At 41.9% G+C, this 17,608-nt stretch overlaps 1 protein-coding gene across 2 annotated transcripts in view; it reads left to right on the top strand.

The window, feature by feature from the left end:
• EXOC4 (exocyst complex component 4) overlaps positions 1-17,608 on the top strand; it is a 558,473-nt gene that overhangs the window by 268,156 nt on the left and 272,709 nt on the right. The window lies entirely within an intron of this gene.

Below are 17,608 nucleotides of genomic sequence, written 5' to 3'. Positions count from 1 at the left end.
ACAGACCCAGAACAAGAGCATTTCCTTCTCCCACCCCCATTACTTGCTTTTAAAAATCACTTATGGCCACGTACGTTTCTGCCACCAATTTGGGATCTGATCACGAGTTGAGAGGAATGCCCCGGTTGCTTTTGAAGTCAGTGAGAGCTGTAGTCATTCATCATTTCTCTGGGTCAGAGATGCAGAGAAAAGCATGTTCCTTGCCCTGAAGCAAATACCTGGCTACAGATCATAGATACTTACTTTCAATTTGCATTTGTACTCCAGGCGCAGCGCAGCTGGGGGATTCGGGCAGGGGGCTGAGACGGGACGCCAGCGTTTTAGTGCTGCCTTTGCCACTGACTTGCTGAATGTTCTTCGGCAAGTCGCCAAACGTTTCTGTACCCAAGGATCCCCAGCTATTAACTGGAGATAATGCACCTTTTATATACGTAATACATTCTCTTTTTTATACACCCTTGCAGTACGTGTCGGCTAGATTTACTAATTAAGATTTGTTAGGCGGCTTGAGGGAGGTGAATGGAAGAGGCTGTATGTATCCAAATCATTTATGTGAGAGTTTTACTGTGAGCCTGTAGCAATAAATGGATTAGGTTATTTTCGTTAAAACAATTTATTCTCCCCCCGGCTCAGTTAAATTGGAAGAAATATTGATTGCAAACTTCAATGCTGTTTTTTGTTTTTTTGTTTTTTCTTCCCTTTCCTTTGTCTAGGAGGTTTTGCTATGCATTTAGAGTCCCCCTTTAATGAATTAGTGATAATTAATAACTACCACAGAAAGAAGCCGTAGCTTGCTAAAGCATATTTCATAAAGGCATCAACCACTTTAGTGTAAGTAATGTACTGTTTAGAGCGAGCACTTCACTTGGGTATACAGTCTTAACTCTTCATCTTTAGAGACTCTGTTGGCTTGTCACCGGCAATCAGATATTATTTTATTGCTGACACTCTACAAGCTGTTGAGACGAAATGAAAATCTTATTTTCCCTTTTTCTCCCCTCTTCCTTTCACTCCCAGCTGACCCTCCTACCTCCACCCCACCCGGTCAAAAAGATGACACATTTTGAATAACAATTTTCGTGATACGCTCCGGTTTCATTACCAGCGTGATGGGTAGGCAGTGGAAATAATTTGTGTCACAAAAGCCGTTACAGCAAGATTTATGATTGAAAGATCTTGGAGTACAATATGCCCGTCACCCAGTGAAAAAGATGGCATGTGCAGCACCTTAGCTTACTTTTGTGGAGTAGGACATCAATAATGGCAGGAAAGGAGGAATGGCTTTGTGGCACGCATTAGCCTTTTCTTACCCCAGTGCACTGCACAGGGAGGCACGTGCAAGGAGGGGAAGAGGTTTTAATAATAAGATGTGTTTAGTGTAATGCCGTTACCCATATCCATCAGGAGAACAAATTGGTTTGCAGGAGACCCGGCTATTTGGGTCTAAATGGCCGCTCTGAACCCCGATCTGTGCGTGAGAGCTGTCTCGTCAAAACTTAGGTCAAAGGTGCCTGGGGTGGAAAGGCATTCGTTTCCAAAGTACAGTTTTTTGGGATGATGGTAGGATTGACTTTTGCATAATCCCTCCTCCCAATAATAATGAAAAGAAAAAAGCTTTAAGGCATTTGGAAAAAAAAAAAATACAAGTCCCACGTGAGCTTTTCTTAACTACCAGCAAGCTGCTTTACCAGGTTAGTAATTTGACCACTGGCCCTAGAACGTCATCCTTGACGAAAAGAGCAGATCTGATGAGGTTTTGATAAAATATCATCATCCTTCGGCAGAACTTGCAGAGCAAAATCTTACAATTGGTACATCTTTTCCTGACTTTGGTAGCTCATCCTATACTTTCTCGTATGCAATCTCTTCCTATCATAGAGGTATCTGCTTTAGAAATGCTTATTTTTTGTTTCTTTAATTTTCCCATTCATTATTAATCCCTGTGATCGTCGCAAGTCACTCTTTGTGGATATCAAAGTTTGTATGTTTATCTGGATTTTTAAAAATTGATATTTTATTTGAAAGTGGAGTTTTTTTTCCCCTTATTTTTATTAAGTTAGGAAAGTTTTAAAAACGGGAATGCTAGCTGTTCTTTATTCAAGCGCTTATTGACTGTGGAAGCACTGAGTCAAAACGGCGTCGACTGATCTGATGATGTAACACTCCAGGCTTATGTTTCGCTGTCTTGAGTATACTATCACTTAATATCCTGCTGAGTTGAATCTTGTGTGAAGAGTTGCAAACCATAACCTTCCCTCTCTCCTATCCCTGGGTTTGAATTAATCTTGTGTTTTGTGTTTCTGCTCTGAAGGGTGGCCCTTTATAAATGGTATTGTAGGACTCCACACTTGCTGCATTTCGGTGATTTCTCAGTAAAATACGCTCAGATTATATATTTTTTTATTGACCGCTCTTGAAGTTGGGCTCTGAAAAGTAAGTTGGGTTCCTCCCTTCTCATATGAGCGGATCACATCTTGATCCAAAGACCACTGAAGTTGACTTCACTGGGCTTTCATTGAACCTATGTCAGCTTTGTAGGACTACAAAGAATGAAAAGCCTCAAGCGCTTCTTTTAATCAGTCAAATCAACAGAAATCAATCTGAATACGTGCAGAGGAGAAGATGTGTTGGATAAGAAGGTGCCATTTGTATGTAGAGTAAAACCCCACTTGAAAAATAACAATTGCATTCTTTTGTTTTTAATTTTGCTTCCAAGGTCTTGCATCCTATTACCCCAGACACGATGCTACCTTCAAAATGTCAAAGAGGACAAGTATGCAAATCTTTCCCAAAGCCTGCCTGACTTAGCATTCACGTGGAGTAGCAAGCTAGAATTGGGAAGGGAGCTTCGGTGCCCCTGAGGGGCGTAGGTCCCGATTTCCACCAGGACAAAATGAGATGCGCACCAAGCCCCAGATTAATTACCAGCATTTAATGATACCACCTCCCACATAATAAATGAATAGTGGATTTTTTCGAAGACAAGTGGGTATTCAAAAGGGGTTGATTGCTGGGAATAGATTTTTTTTTTTTCCATCAGGCTTTCAATATATGAAAACTAATTGCATTTACAAATTGAAGAGGAATACACATCTGATTTTCCTTAATTACATACTGTGGGAGGTAGTGAAATATAAAAGTTCACTCCATGAAAGGGTCGGGTTGCTCTCTTCATCCACCACTGGTAACTGGTGTCTGTTGGAGTTGTTAATGGGCTTGGGCATAAGTGGGGTTGGTCTGTGGACTACCGTCTCCCACCATTGCAAGGAAACGTGGTGGACCACATCCGAAGCCCTTTGCATTATGAAATCTTAGCAGCCTGAGTGACGTCTGTTGTAACATTTGTTTTGTGATGGGAGGGTTTTTTTGGGTGGTTTCTTTTATTTTTTTGTTTCAGCTGGCATTTGAAAGACACTTGGCTCTTCAGGGTAATAATCATTTTACATATGCTTTATCGAGTATGTTTATTACCAGACAATTGAAGAACAGATGTCTGCAGTCTTGAGGCTGTGGGGGAAGGACAGGAGGGAGCTGGAGATGTAGGGGATAACAGCATTTCCAATTGAGACGCAGTTGATCCTTATGCAGTTGAGCGCCATTTGGATACGGGGTCTCAAGGCTGCAAGAGTTTCCCTTTTTTATTCAGAGCAGCCACACTCCATTAGGATCAGGCAGCAATTAACAGGGTTGCAGGATGGAACAGGGAGCAAAATGCTCATCAGCCTCGAAGGGACCGTCGCTTCCTAGCAAGCCTGTATCCATCGGAGAAGAAAGGGTAGAGAAGCTCTAAGCTGTCTTGGCACCCCAGTTTACCTGCCTTTCTGATGGACAGTGTCTGTCAGACGGAAAACTAGCTGCCTGCCCGCAGGGAAAGATTTCAGCCTGGTATCTGTGATGGTAATCATTGTGTGCAATTACTAGGAGTGAATAGTAAAAGAGCAATTGTGGCTTAAAGTGAAAAGAAATAATAAATAGGAGCCTGCCATCTTGACTATATGGTGGTGGTGCGTTTGCCGTGTAAAGCTACACCTTAGTGTTTGAGTGCATGAATGAAAGGAGATATCTCCAAGTCACTGCTAGGTAAGTTTTTCTTGCTTTGATTTGCAGGGGAGAAATTTTAACAAAGTAAACAATTAAGGACATTTAAATAAGGCCCGTGATGTTAAAGCAGCCGTGCTTGCCTTACACTGCTTTGTCATCCATTCAGTTACACGGGGAACGATGGATTTTTTAAAGAGATATATATGGGTACATTATCGTGCTGGCCATGTATGTGCCATTTCCCCTTTCAGGGACAAAACCTAAAGTATGACTCTCTACTCATGCCACCTATTGATGCCAACCGTGCTGGGAGATCTGGTAGATAGTATGTAAAATAGGCATGTCAATATATATGTGTATTTATTAGTTGCTATGATTGTAGCTGTCGTAGGTTCAGAATTAGAAATAATTGCAGCCAACTTTTCCGTTCAGTTCATAATGGTCACTCAGGCGGCTTTGAACATCTGGACAGAAGTACAAGCTGGTAGCGATTTAAACGTAAGGCTGCGTCACTCAAACAAAAGCATCCACATGCATAATTAAGAAACTGTCAGTAGCTTACTGATGATGCTTTACATTAACGTAATATTTATAAAGCTTTAATTATTAATGTTTCAGAGAAATAGTTTTAAAGGAATCATGTGGTAATGTGTTGTAGGTGTATACTATAAAACTGCTTTAATATTTCATGTTACTTAGGATGCTATTATACACATGACTTATAAATGAGGGAACATGCAAATGTTGGTATTTTGTAGTATATATTATTATTTAATGCTTTTACAACACATGCTATGTTGTCTTAAATGTTAGGAAAATATTTTTGATATTTGAATTATTGTAGTAATGATGTTGAGTAGTTTCAGGCCCCACATTTGGGCTTTTACCAACTAGTATTTGAATGAAAATGTATGAGCTAACTTCGAGAAGCATTTCTCTGGACTTCCAGAGAAATGTGCACGATGGCGTTGCACGGTGCTTAGCGACCAGAAAATGAAAATTAAGTCAAAATGGAATTGACCCCTCTAATTTCATGGTTCAAGCTGAGCGTGTTCAGCAAACAAGCAAACCCATTTAATAGGACAGGAAAAGAAGGTTTTAAAATCTCTTATTTAATAAACTAAGATTTTGTTTTCAAATGTAAACATTTCCTTACTAAGTTTTAACTTCTCTGGTCGCCTCTACATTTAATGCCTCAATTAATGTTAATTGTGGCACAAATGGCAAGGGTGTTACACGTGCACCCAATCTAAGGCCTTGTAAAATGGCAAATCATCTGTAAAAATGTTCTACGTATAATGAACATATACTGTATATATACTGAACTTATAATGAAGAATATTTTTATGGCTAGTTTGTATTACTCTGAATGTTTAGTGGGTCCAGGGCTTACAATCAGCAGATTATTAGCCCCAGCTCCTACTTGCACCAGGGCCAGTTCAAGACCTTGGTGTATTCTCCGTTAGCTGATTGCTGGCCCCTGCCCCAACTTCATAGGCTTTCAACTTGCAGGTGGGCAGAGAGCCCAGGATTATGATCCCAAGCTTCCCCTTGCACTGGCAGGTAGAAATGACATGATTGGGATCTGATCACTGATCCCCAAATCTCGTCTCCTGCCATGCTCACGTGGCATAGCGGAAGGTGCAATTGTTGGGCTTGGGGATCAGATCTCATTATACCCGTCAATGTGTGCTAGGAGCCATGAGGTTTTTTTAAAAGCAGCCATTTATTTGTCAAGAATAAAACTGTTTCTGATTTGTCTGAAGACATCTCCTTTATAGTTGCTTGTATATTTGAAGCCCTGTACAAATATTAGTCATGCTAAGCACCATTTTCAGGGGGTGGGTATTATCCCTGCTTTCCCATTGAGTAAATTAAAACAGAACGACTATAGCTCACATGGGCTCAACGATAAGGTGATGACAGGCAGGATTCAGGACTCAGAGGATCTTGACTTCTGATTCTTAGTATGTTAATAGTGATGCTTAATATTCAAATCTGTATTTTGGCATTGGTAATGCTCATTCGAGAATAGCGGTGATGAACATTTTATGCAGCTGCGTTTATACTAGATGTTTACTTCGATTGACCTCGGTCTCAGGCAACGAAATCTTAAGCGAGCAATTTGACATCCACCTAGTGAATTTTTCCTCCCTCTGGTTTAATGAGTATTTAGAAGACGTTTAGTTGATGAGTCCCTTGCTGTTGACATTTAGTACTTTATATCTGTCAACAGCAGGAATGAATGCTTCTTGTAGGCGCATCCTAACTCTCCTTCCTTTGACAAGCTCTCATAAAGTCTGTGTGGCTGAATTACAAAGACACATTTCAAAAATCTTGTTGTGACATTGCTAAGAAGAGGGTTAGTTCTGATTCAGGTCATTGCGAAAATGAGGTACGTGTGCGGTGGGGGGGTTGAGAATCACTCTTTGTGTGTCTTTTTTTTTTTTTTTTTGTTAATGCTTTATGAGAGCTGACAATCTTCCAGTCTGTGTCTGATTAGAGATGACAGTTTATAAAAACCTTAAGGTAAGTCTGCTCATTTCCTGTGACAGCAAATAAAGTACCCCTACCTCCCACACAAACATGCGCGCGCCAAAAACTCCTAATATGCGGTACATTCATCTTGTATTGTCTGTCAAAGAATGCGGTACATCCGATCCGTCAAAGTTTGAGTTTTCAAACATGCCTCATCTATACTGTAAATCAAACAGCTTGTCATAAATTTCATATCTCTGCAGCTCCTCCTTCCTCTGGAGCAAAATCAGTGCAATCCTGAATAAGGTGCAAGTGTCGACGTTACATTGCACAGAACGTCCTAGTCTGATCTCAGGTTTCAAACCTGGCTGTGGTGAGTACCGGAGAGAAGGGAGAAGCTTTTTTTTTTTAGCCTGTAACTTCCACTTTCCTGCTGGTTGATAGCAGGTTACTAGTTATTTGAATCGTCAAAGCTCTTTGCAAACATCGGCAAGTCTTCACAGCAGCCGCCTGAAGAAAGCTGGTGGAGTATTTGGTGTCTGAGATGTTGCTAATGGCCATGGAAGAAGTGTGTTGGGAGATTCAGGATAAGAAGTTAGGGTGTCCTCAGTTTATCACTGGTCCAGCATGTCTTGTCTCATGGAGCATGCCACGTATGCTTCTGCAGCCAGGTAAGTAGTCCTCTGTATTAAAACATGGAGCCCAGCAGATATAAAAAAAAAATTAAATAAGTAAAGCCAGGTAACTATTTGAAAGAAAACTCTGACGCATGTTCCAACCTTAAGCAACTTTTCTAGTGCCTGAAATGTAAGCACGTCTTTCTGAAGATTTCACGTGGCTGAGATGCTTTTGTAGTTTGATCCTTTTTGCCATCTTTTCATAGTCTCTGGGGTCAGAAGGGACCTGAACAGATCATCAAGTCCAACCCCCCTGCCATGGGCAGGAACATCTACACGTGCGTTACTGCGCAGTAACAAATTGGGGCAAAAATTCGATACCTGCACAATGCAGGTATTTGTTAACAGGTGATATAACCTCTAGCTAACCCCAGAGCTTTCCAAGGGTAAACTCCCCCAACAAGCTTCCATGCCAACACTTATAGGTTGTCATACAAGTTCACAGAGTAGAAAAAAACAGGCCTCTGAAATGCTCTTTACATAAATGACAGTATTGGAAGACCAGCTCCGTGCTCGTGACAGCAGGGACTGGTCCACTGCCAACGCCCGAGCTGTGTTTGTTCAGACTGTCTTTATAAAACAGGGACCAGGAAGTGAGTTGTGATGGGCAGTTACACGACTTTGTTTCGGAATGAACCCAGACTTTTCCTATCACCTGTAAGTTGCCATCGCCGAGCAGGGTCTTCATTGGCAATCTCAGCAGGCTAGGTTGCAAAAAGTGCAATGAAATCTCCTGCTCTTTAGGGTAGTCTCTTCAAGCCACAGCTGTGTCTAATGAACATTGGGAATGGCAGTGGAAACATAACCCGAGAATGATGCTTGTATCTTCTGATCTCATTCGTTGCATGTAAACATGGCATTTGGCATAATTTTTGCAATATTGTTACTGAACAAACTCATGTCCAAATACCAGTGGAACGGGTGCTCCTGCACCCGCTGAAAATGGATTTTTTTTTGCCATAAGTCACGTTCATGATGTTCATGAGATCTGACACGGAAAAACATTCCTGTTACTGCACCATCTGAGTTCAGAGTGGGAAATAGGTGCGTCAATGATGCACTGAATTGAATTCAAGATTTCTTGCGTTCATCTTCAAGGCGACGAACAGTCCAAGTTCCAGAAGCCTACACAACCCCAAGCATTGGGATGAGGACCATGGGTAGCTGTCCTGCTCTTCAGGCACAGTGGGGTGGCTCAGATACAGAGCGAAACTCATTTCTGCTGGAGACTGCTTTCCTGGTCATTAGTTTGAGTCGATGGGATGACCACCAGCAGCGGCATGACGAACTTTAGTTAAAGCACCCCCGCCACCATTTTGAAGTGCGGGGAGCCTGAATTCACATGATGTGAAGGTTGCTGGAGTGTGCCAATTGGCATTCTTCAGCAGACTCAATTAATTGACTCAATTAATTGAGTCTGCTCTGACACATGCCAATTAGCACGAGTTGGCGCAGACGTCTGGCATGTGTATAGGTGCCCTTTGGGCTCACATTTCCAGGAAGGCATAAATACAAAATTGCAATGCTGCTCATATTCCATATCTAAACATGTGTTTTATCTATCGCAATTCTGTTTTAAAAAATATATACATTTGGAAGTACTTTTCAGAAATGACATGTCTTTTTCCCCCATTTCCTCCTCCCCCTGGATTTGGACATGTTTAACCTTATTCCCCACCTGACCTTTCGTGTCTGCTTGAACTGCCCCCGAAATGTTTCCTTTCGAGTCAGTTGAATGTTTTGATTGAATATTTCATTTCAAATCATTTCAACAAAATGGAATATTCCACTTTAGGTTTCAATGGCCCACCATGTAATAGAAATGAAATATTTTTCTGGCAGAAAATTTCAAAAAAATAGGTCAAGATTTTACTGTGGAAAATGTCAATTTTGCAGAAACTTCGTTCTGTGGCTGAATTATTTATTTATTTTTTTTAAACAGAAAATTCCTGGACAGTTTTAGCCTCAATCCTTTTGAAAATGTTTAGCTTTTTTCATGGAAATCCAGAAAAAAAAGTGCTGTAATTGGAATCTGCAGCAAAAAAACGGAGGTATATTTTGTCTGGTTGAGTCTGGAAATACTTGCTTGTCAGGTATATTAGTAGTAATTGCATACTGTGTAATACTACTACTTAGTACTTCCATGGCACCTTTTATGTGATGGCTTTCAAGTCCTTTACAGGCATCAATTAATTAACTCTCTTCACACCTCAGCATGGGGTGTATCACTCTGCACATGAAAACCCTCCGATGAGCGTCTCATGGAGAGAGGTGAATCTGAAACATTTGGCTCATCAAAGATGTTTTGCTATATGGATTTGTGATTTGAGAGGTGTCTCTAAAATTCCTAATTTCAGATTTAGATAATCTGTTTTTATCTAGTCCATATGATTGAAATTTGAAATCGGAGTACCAAGAGATTTATTAAAGTCCATTAGGATACATAGTACAAGACAGTGCCAGGCTAGCTCTAAAAATTTGGAGGCCACCAGTTCCCTGCTTTAATCACAAGAATGTAGTTTTTCATGGATTTAATAAATTCTTCCCCTGGAAAAAAAATACCATCCTTCAATATTTTGGGAGTGGACCCTCTCATGGGAAGTCTGTGTGCATATTGCATTGCTCCAGGCAGCCACTTTTCCCTCCCAGCCCCTCTATTCACCTTGTCTTTTCACCTAATCACCCTTCAAACCTCTAATTCTCTACAATTATCATAGTACTTAGGGTCGGAAGGGACCTAAACAGATCATCAGGTCTGATCCCCCAATTTTTTTTTTAAGTATAAGAGGAAGGATAGTCCAGTGGCTGGGGTGGCTGCCTGGACATTTGGAGATGTAGGCTCAGCTCCTGCCCAACCACAGACTGCCATGGGGAGCCATGTGCTAGTCACTCGTTCTGTCTGGGTCTCAGTTGTCCACCTTTAAAATGGGAACAAGAAGCTATCCTGACCTCAGCAGTGTTGTGCAGAAAAGGACATTAAAGAACATAAGGTGCTTAGATAATGGCACTGATGGGGCAGAGACTGTGCAATTCTGGTCAATGCATGGATTGGCCCTAATATGTGCTTTATATACCATATTTATTCATGTACCACACGCGCCTTTGCTCCAGAAATCTGCCCTCCAAAATTAGGGTTGAAATGGTTTTTGAAGCAAGGTGGCCTGGTGGGAGCGTGAAACGGAAAGGGACACTCTTGTTCTGGATTTTGAATCCTTTGAACTTACTGTTGGAGGCTGAATGGAAAGCGGACTAGTGTTTCCTGCCTTTTTCTTATTTGTCTGCTGCCAAGGAGCGAGAGCCTGTGTGTATGTATGTGTGCATGGTGGGGGTTTTTTTTGGTTTTTTGGATTTTTTTGTGAAAGCCAGCTGAATGAAATGGCTATTTTGGTTAAGCAGCTGTTAGAGCTGGCATGCTGGATATGACTGCAACAATATCAAGTAGCGGTAAGTGTTAACCTGAAAAGAGCAAGAGCAGAATGATGATTCCCCGGCCCCACCTCTCTTTGCATTCATTTTTTTTAATGAATCTGAATCCTTCCACCTTGGCGTTTTAGTACTGATCTGTACCTGGGATGTAGTGTGTTGGGAAAGATGAAATAGGAGAGTTTGCATTGACAGGAGATGGTGGTGAGGTCTGCGGGTCCCGGTAATTCTCAACTCGCTGCTTCTTGAATATTTACAGCTTATATTTGGGTGCCAGTGGCCACGGGTTGTGTTTAGCGCGCTCTTGCCATCGTTAGCGTTCGGATTATTTCCTTCAGAGTTGGTGCGAATGAAGCATAAATGCAGATGACTTGTAGTGTTTTCCTCCTATCTGCGTTAAAGCCTTGCAGGCAATTCTTTCAGTATAGTGTTTCTGTTTGTTTGTGCAGTTTTAAGTGAGCATTTAACCACAGATTCTCTTCCTAGACGTGTCAAAAGCCTTCTGTTTAGAAATGCTTTTTTTAGCATATGGTCACATGACGAAAGCGAAGTGCAGGGAATTATGATCCTAAGTTATATTTCCAGCTCTGAAGCAGCTCCTTCCTTTGTGCTGGTGGGAAAGTCCTGTAATTGCACCGTGTCTCCGTTTACCATCTGTAAAATGTGATAGTGTCATCTAATACGTAGCTACTGAAATGTTAGAATACTTCTGCTCCATGTGGGATTATAATAAATCATAGCAGCATGTATTCATCCCCCGTAATTATTATAGGGAACCTTCTCTTAGCTTAAGTGGTAGAACCTTTTTGTGTTATGCAGAAGGTATCCGCTTGAATCCCTACTCGCCGCTATGATACACCTGTGTGTGCAGCTGTGATTTTGTTGCATGCTCTCTTGCTCATAACTGCATCCCGTGACATGCACTCAACTCCTTCCCTCCATTCCTGAAGCGGATCGATTCTAGACACTTGGAGATCCCACAGAAAAGTCAGATAGGTGCTTTTTTGGTCTCCGTGTGTGCATCTACACGCGAAATTAAGGCAGAGAAATAAATTCCGGTGCAAATGTGGCATTTACATGTGCACCTGGGACTGCAGCACTTTGAGGCGGGGTGGAGTAGCCCTGGGGTGGTAGGACACACAGAGGGTCAGCCCTGGGCTCCGGGTGGTGGCAGCAGAGGGGCTGGTGGGGCACAAGGGTGCTACAGTTTGGGGCTACGCAGCAGGCAGTCCCTGCACGTCAGCACCCTCATGCCCCAGCCAGCCTCTGTCACCATTTACACATGCAAAGGACTATCTTAGTGGAGTTAATTAATTTATTGCGCCCTAATACCAGCGCACATGTAGACGGTGACGCTTTACTGCAGAGCGAATTAGTCAGCTCTACAGTAAAGCACACATGTAGCTGCACCCAGTGTGACGTTCAGAGGACCCTGATCTTCATGTTTATCCCATATCGACATACAATAATGCACCAAAGCCATCCACATGTCCTTACTGCTGTAAGCCTCCTTGTTCTCTTTCTTCCCCTGCCCTGTAACATTGTAAACTCTAGGGATGGGGGTCTGTATTTTATTATCCCTTTTTCTTATTATTTATTAGCTATGTTTACGATATTGCAGGATCTAACAGTGGTCTCCTTGCCCTCTCCCCTGCAAGGATTTTTTTTTTTTCTTGTAGGAGAACTGGGTTACGTAAGAGGAATTTGTGCAGGGATCTGGTGTGGGCCCAAGTGGCAATTTCCATGAATGCTGCTGTTGCAGCATACATGCGCTGGTTTGAGTGGTGCTATACAATGCCTCTTCCCAGGCAACGAAATGCAGTTTAGCCCCACTGCCATGTTTTCGTCCCTGTGGCATTTTTATTTATAACCTTTCAAGGCAGTGTTACGATTTTTACACTTGCTTCAAAAGAAGAAGAAATTATGCTTTTCTGCAGTTTGATTGTCTGCATTGTAATTTTGCATGGGCATCCAAGCCTAAAGCAAACGAAATGCTTCTTGTTGGTTTAGTGCTTGGCTCTGCTATCTCCTAGAGCAGGGATGGGCAAAATGTGGCCCATGGGCTACTATCCTGCCCACGGGACCCCTAAAAAATTTTGCAATTAATATTTATCTGCCCCTGACTGCCTGTCATGCAGCCCTTGTGGCTTGCCAAAACTCAGTAAGTGGCCCTCTGCCCAAAATAATTGCCCGCCCCTGCCCTAGAGAGAGTTGTGGTCACATGGAGATGATCAGCGAGGCTAGTATTAGCCCAGGACTAGCTGTGTGACCTTGATGGGGAGGCATTTCACCTTTTTTTTGCTTCTCTTTTTCAAAGTTGGGGATAGCAGTACTTACCTCCATCAAGCATGTTGTTATCTGCTGCTGGGTAACTCTAGCAGGGCACTAAACACTCCCTCTTGGTGGTTGCTTTTGTCTTTTATATATTGTTTTATAGTCCCTTGAAACCTTTTTCTCCCCCCTTTCAGAGTCCCTGCATGATTAAAGGAGTTCTAAGTAGTTTTCCTGTTGAAGCTGACCCAGTGGATCGCAGCTTGTCTAAGGGTTATGGACATTTATTTGAGTATATGGACATCAATAAATAGTTTTGTTTCTGCAGAAAATCCAGATGGTAAAATATAGCCAGACTTTAATTTGTGAAATGGACCTTTAAATTCAATTGTTCCTCATAATAGTGGCAACTCAAGGCATCGAAAGCCAAATAGTGCCATTTAATGTCATTGACTTTAGGCCTATTTGAATCTTCAAATTGCTGTTTTTGTTTTGTTTTTTTTTCTTCTTCTTCTGCCGAGACTATAAAATAAATGCTACAAGAGAGAAGCAGCTAAAAGCTTTACCTTTTTTTATTTTTTTATGGTGCCTTCAGAACCAATCGCTGTAATAGCATTTAAAACTAATGGAGTGGTTGTTCTAGGGGCCCGAAATGATGTGGTAATGCCTCTGAACAGAGAAATGCATCTTTTATTAAGGTTTTATATTGGCTGCCCTAGCCGGCTTCTCACCGAGTGAAAAGGCTGTAGTGAATGTGTGCGCAACAGGTGTTGTTATATGTACCATAAAAAATAATGATGATTAAATATTCTCTGGTGCTTTTCAATGTTAATCATTTTAGTGATTTTTTTTTTTTTTTAAAGAATTCCATTATCTGTACAGTACCAGAAAAGCGAGCGTTTTAAAAGTAAAAAATGTCTGGTTCCACACGTTCACACCCCAGACAAGTGTTTAGCTTTACTGGACGGGGCTGTTTCCATCCAAGCTGCCTAGGAAATAATCAGTGTATTTAGGTTTGGGATGTGCGTGCAGGGTGAGGTCTCGCTACTGGGTAAGGCAGGCAACAGGTGGAGCGGATGGGCCATTTGCCACGTTGATACCGTCGTTGAAATCTAACCGTAACTTTGTGACTTTTTAAGGGCAGGAGGAGGACAACAAGCACAACACAAAGCAAGAATGACTCAAAAAATGATCAGATTTTGATTTCCTCTAATGGGTCCCAGAAGCTCCAGGGGAAAACTTGCCCTTCTGCCAGCTTATTTTTTCTGATGAAAATGACTGACAGCGTTGTTGGAGTGCCCTGGTCTAGTTAAGGTCCAGGCTGTGGCTAGATCACAACCGAGAAGATCAAAATGCTGCTGCACAGAGTAGGAAAGTTTTTTAAATTTTCTGAACTTTTTAGAAAGCTGGGGGGAGGGGAGGGACCTAAAGCCTTTCTTGCCACTCTCCTTAGCCACTCTGCAGTCCAAAAGCACTTTTCTTTTTTTTTTATTTATTAGGCAACACCAGTTAATCATTGCAATTCATTCGTCAATGTGAAAAATCATCCCTGCTAATACACCACACGGTTGATTTTAATGAAAATTGGCTTTGGAAGTCAGTGCTAGGATCAGATTGAGCCAGCACTGCACATAAATCATTAAGCAGAGTTGAAAGCAGACTGCTGCTCAGAAGTAGCCTTCTAGTACAGATTAATTAATTACAGGGGATCTATATTCGGCAAGAGATGCTCTACCCTGCTTTCATTGCTGTACCCCTGCTCCATGCCTCGTGTCCCTCCGTATGTTTTTCCTAAATGTTCCCTGTGGCTTCTTTGCGTAGTCGTTCTGGGAGTTTCTTTCATGTTGCACTTCATGCTTTGCAAGGTTTCCCATGGTAGGTTCATCGAGCATCCTCTTTTTCCTTAATACCCACTGCTTGGTAAAGCCTTCCTGTGCTGATCTTGCTCCCTTGCAGTTCAGGTTGTTATTGCTTTGAATCTAATGAGTTTCTAATATTGCATTAGTGTATCAGCACCACTAAGAGTAGTTTTCATGCCCTCCATCCTTGACTTTATATTGCAGGCTCTCCAAGATGAGCTATTACGTGAGAGTAGTTGCACTTCATGTGCACCTTACAGCACTGTATGCAGGGTTCGAATTATAACTGTGGGGGCGGGGGTCTGCAAAAATAATTAAACCAGTTCATATAATATATACATATACGTATACATGTATGTATGTATGTATGTATAAAATTAAAGAGAGGCTAGTGCTTTTTCACCCCGGCTCTGTCAGTTGACCAGTTCATTGGTTAACAAGTCCACCTAAGTGATGGAGTGATCGGAGACCCCCCCTCCCCCCCCCCCCCCGGTTATGATTTTTAAATCTTACAGGGTGGCTCTCGTTTCTTATGGGGGGGGGCTCAACCCCCCCAAGCTCCCCTATATTTTGCACCCTGACTACGGTCATTATTATTGGATTGTAATATGTTGGTAGAATACGCAAGAAATTATATTATCATTTGAGGTATTCACAGGGTAGGGGCCAGCCCTTCCTTCTGTAATCAGTTTGGAGGATGACAACAGGCTTATTTGGGAGTCACCATTGGTAAGGCTAGAACTGTGCATTTCTGTGTCTCATTCCTAAAAAGTTCTTTTAAATATGTCCCATCAGGTATCTCTTAAAATGTGGACCTGTGCTCTTTCAGTTAAGGTTTTGGCTAGTGGCTTTAGGGCCTTATAGCAGCAGAGGGAGCTGTGTTTTACTGGCCAATGCAAAACTTCAACCATGAGAAACATTCAACATGACAGAGCCAGGGTGAAAAAGCACTAACCTCTCTTTAATTATATGTATGTATGTATGTATGTATTAATTACAAAAAATTGGCCTCTGATTACCTGGGGCCCTTATGCGGCAGTCAGAATGCAACAACAGGCAAAAATTTTAAATCAAGTCAGTTTAGCTAAGCCAGCTGAAGCAGTTTCCCATCTATTCTTCATCGGGCATCATACCTTCCCAAAAGCTCAGTAAGAAAAAAGAGGGGATGCAATGCAGCTCGAAGGTTGGCAAATACAGGCTCTGTCAGGCTGTTCTACATGCACACATTTCAATTCAGAATTGGTTTTGCTCAGAAAACACTTGAACCCCATTGCGTATAGACCCAAAGGAGCGTCTGCTTGAATGCCTCTGCTGAACTCAGCTGTGCTGGTGTCCAGATGAGCAAGAACTGCTCTCTCAGCTGTGTTTGTATCACATTGCATGTACAAAGTGGGAGATGGGATGACGTTTGCAAAAGGCAAAGGATCCCCCTTCTGTGCCTTGACCTCTGCTGGCAGGTGCTGTTCTTTGGGTAGATGTGATATCTTTTATTAGAGCAGGGGTGGGCAAAATGTGGCGCGGGGGTCAGATGCGGCCCACCGGGTCATTCTGTCCAGCCCGCGGGGCCCCTAGAAAATTTAGAAAATTAATATTGAGCTGCCCTGGGCTGCCTGTCATGCGGCCCTCAATGTCTTGCTGAAACTCAGTAAATGGCCCTCTGCCCAAAATAATAGCCTGTCCAACTAAATTGTCAGAAAAAAGTTCTTCGCAAACTTTGGGGCACAAACACCCTTTGTTAGGCATAGGGAGATCCTGCTGATGTCTTTTCCCCCCACTATTGAGTTGGTCTAATAAAAGAGATCACATCTACCCAATGAACTGTGCCTGCCTATGTCCTTAGAGCACCACGGCTACAACCAACAACCCCGACCTCTACTGTGCACTCGTACGGCTCAAAAGATGCCAAACTAGCCTTATGGGTTTGAAACCACGAGGTTTGCATTCACAGCAATTCCATTAACTGCGTAGTCCTGGGTTCAGTTTCATACGCCTATTTTTATTTATAAGTCCTTGGACCTCTATCTGGTTTTTTGGGCAGTGTGGCTATTCCCGTATCCACCGCTGCAACCTTGACACAAAACATTGACTATCCTAAATGATTTAAGATGCTTTGCTGTTGAAGTTGAATTTTGATGAAACTACGAACTACAGTCTCATTAACACCACAGAAATGAATTACAATTGATAGCATTACTGCAAACCCTCGAGGAATTGACAACAATGAGCCACCACCTGTTCAGATTCTTGGCATCTTCAGTGTTGCAAATCTTAATATAAAATTAAAGGAACCTTCTCTGAATTAATTGAACTTGAGGCCCAGTTGAATATGAGACTCGGTTGGATCAATGGAGCGTCAAGTAGAAAATGAATGAAGATGGGATGTGTGTAGTGTCTCTATTTATTTATTTTTTTTAAATGTAGGTCTTCGATTAAGGTATTTAGATTAATTACACAGTCTGAGCCTCTTTTTCTTCAGAGGGTGGGATTCGTGCATGTAGTCTGCTGATGGGGATTGTACTGTCACAACCGGGATGAAGCTCACAACCGGCATTTTAGCTAACGAACGGCATTTAAGAAAAAAAAAATGTTTGTTCATCTAATTTAATATATGTTGTGAGAAAGATATAGAGGCTGCTATTGAGAGAATCAAAAGTGGCAGATTTTTTTTTTCTGTCTTTCTGCCTCTAAAGATTGGGGGGAGGAAATCTGTTCTTGAGTTTCAATATGATTTTTTTTTTTTTAAATCTGACACTTAAATAGATCTTTTTCAGAGCCCATGTGTTGTGCGGTGTTTGTTGTCCCGGAAGGTTGAAAAATACATCTTAGGGGTGGGTTTTTTTTGTTTTTTTTCCCTTCCGT

Source organism: Alligator mississippiensis, chromosome 4, assembly GCF_030867095.1.
Source record: "Alligator mississippiensis isolate rAllMis1 chromosome 4, rAllMis1, whole genome shotgun sequence".
Taxonomy (NCBI): Eukaryota; Metazoa; Chordata; order Crocodylia; family Alligatoridae; genus Alligator; species Alligator mississippiensis.
This window is presented reverse-complemented; position numbering and strand designations above follow the sequence as displayed.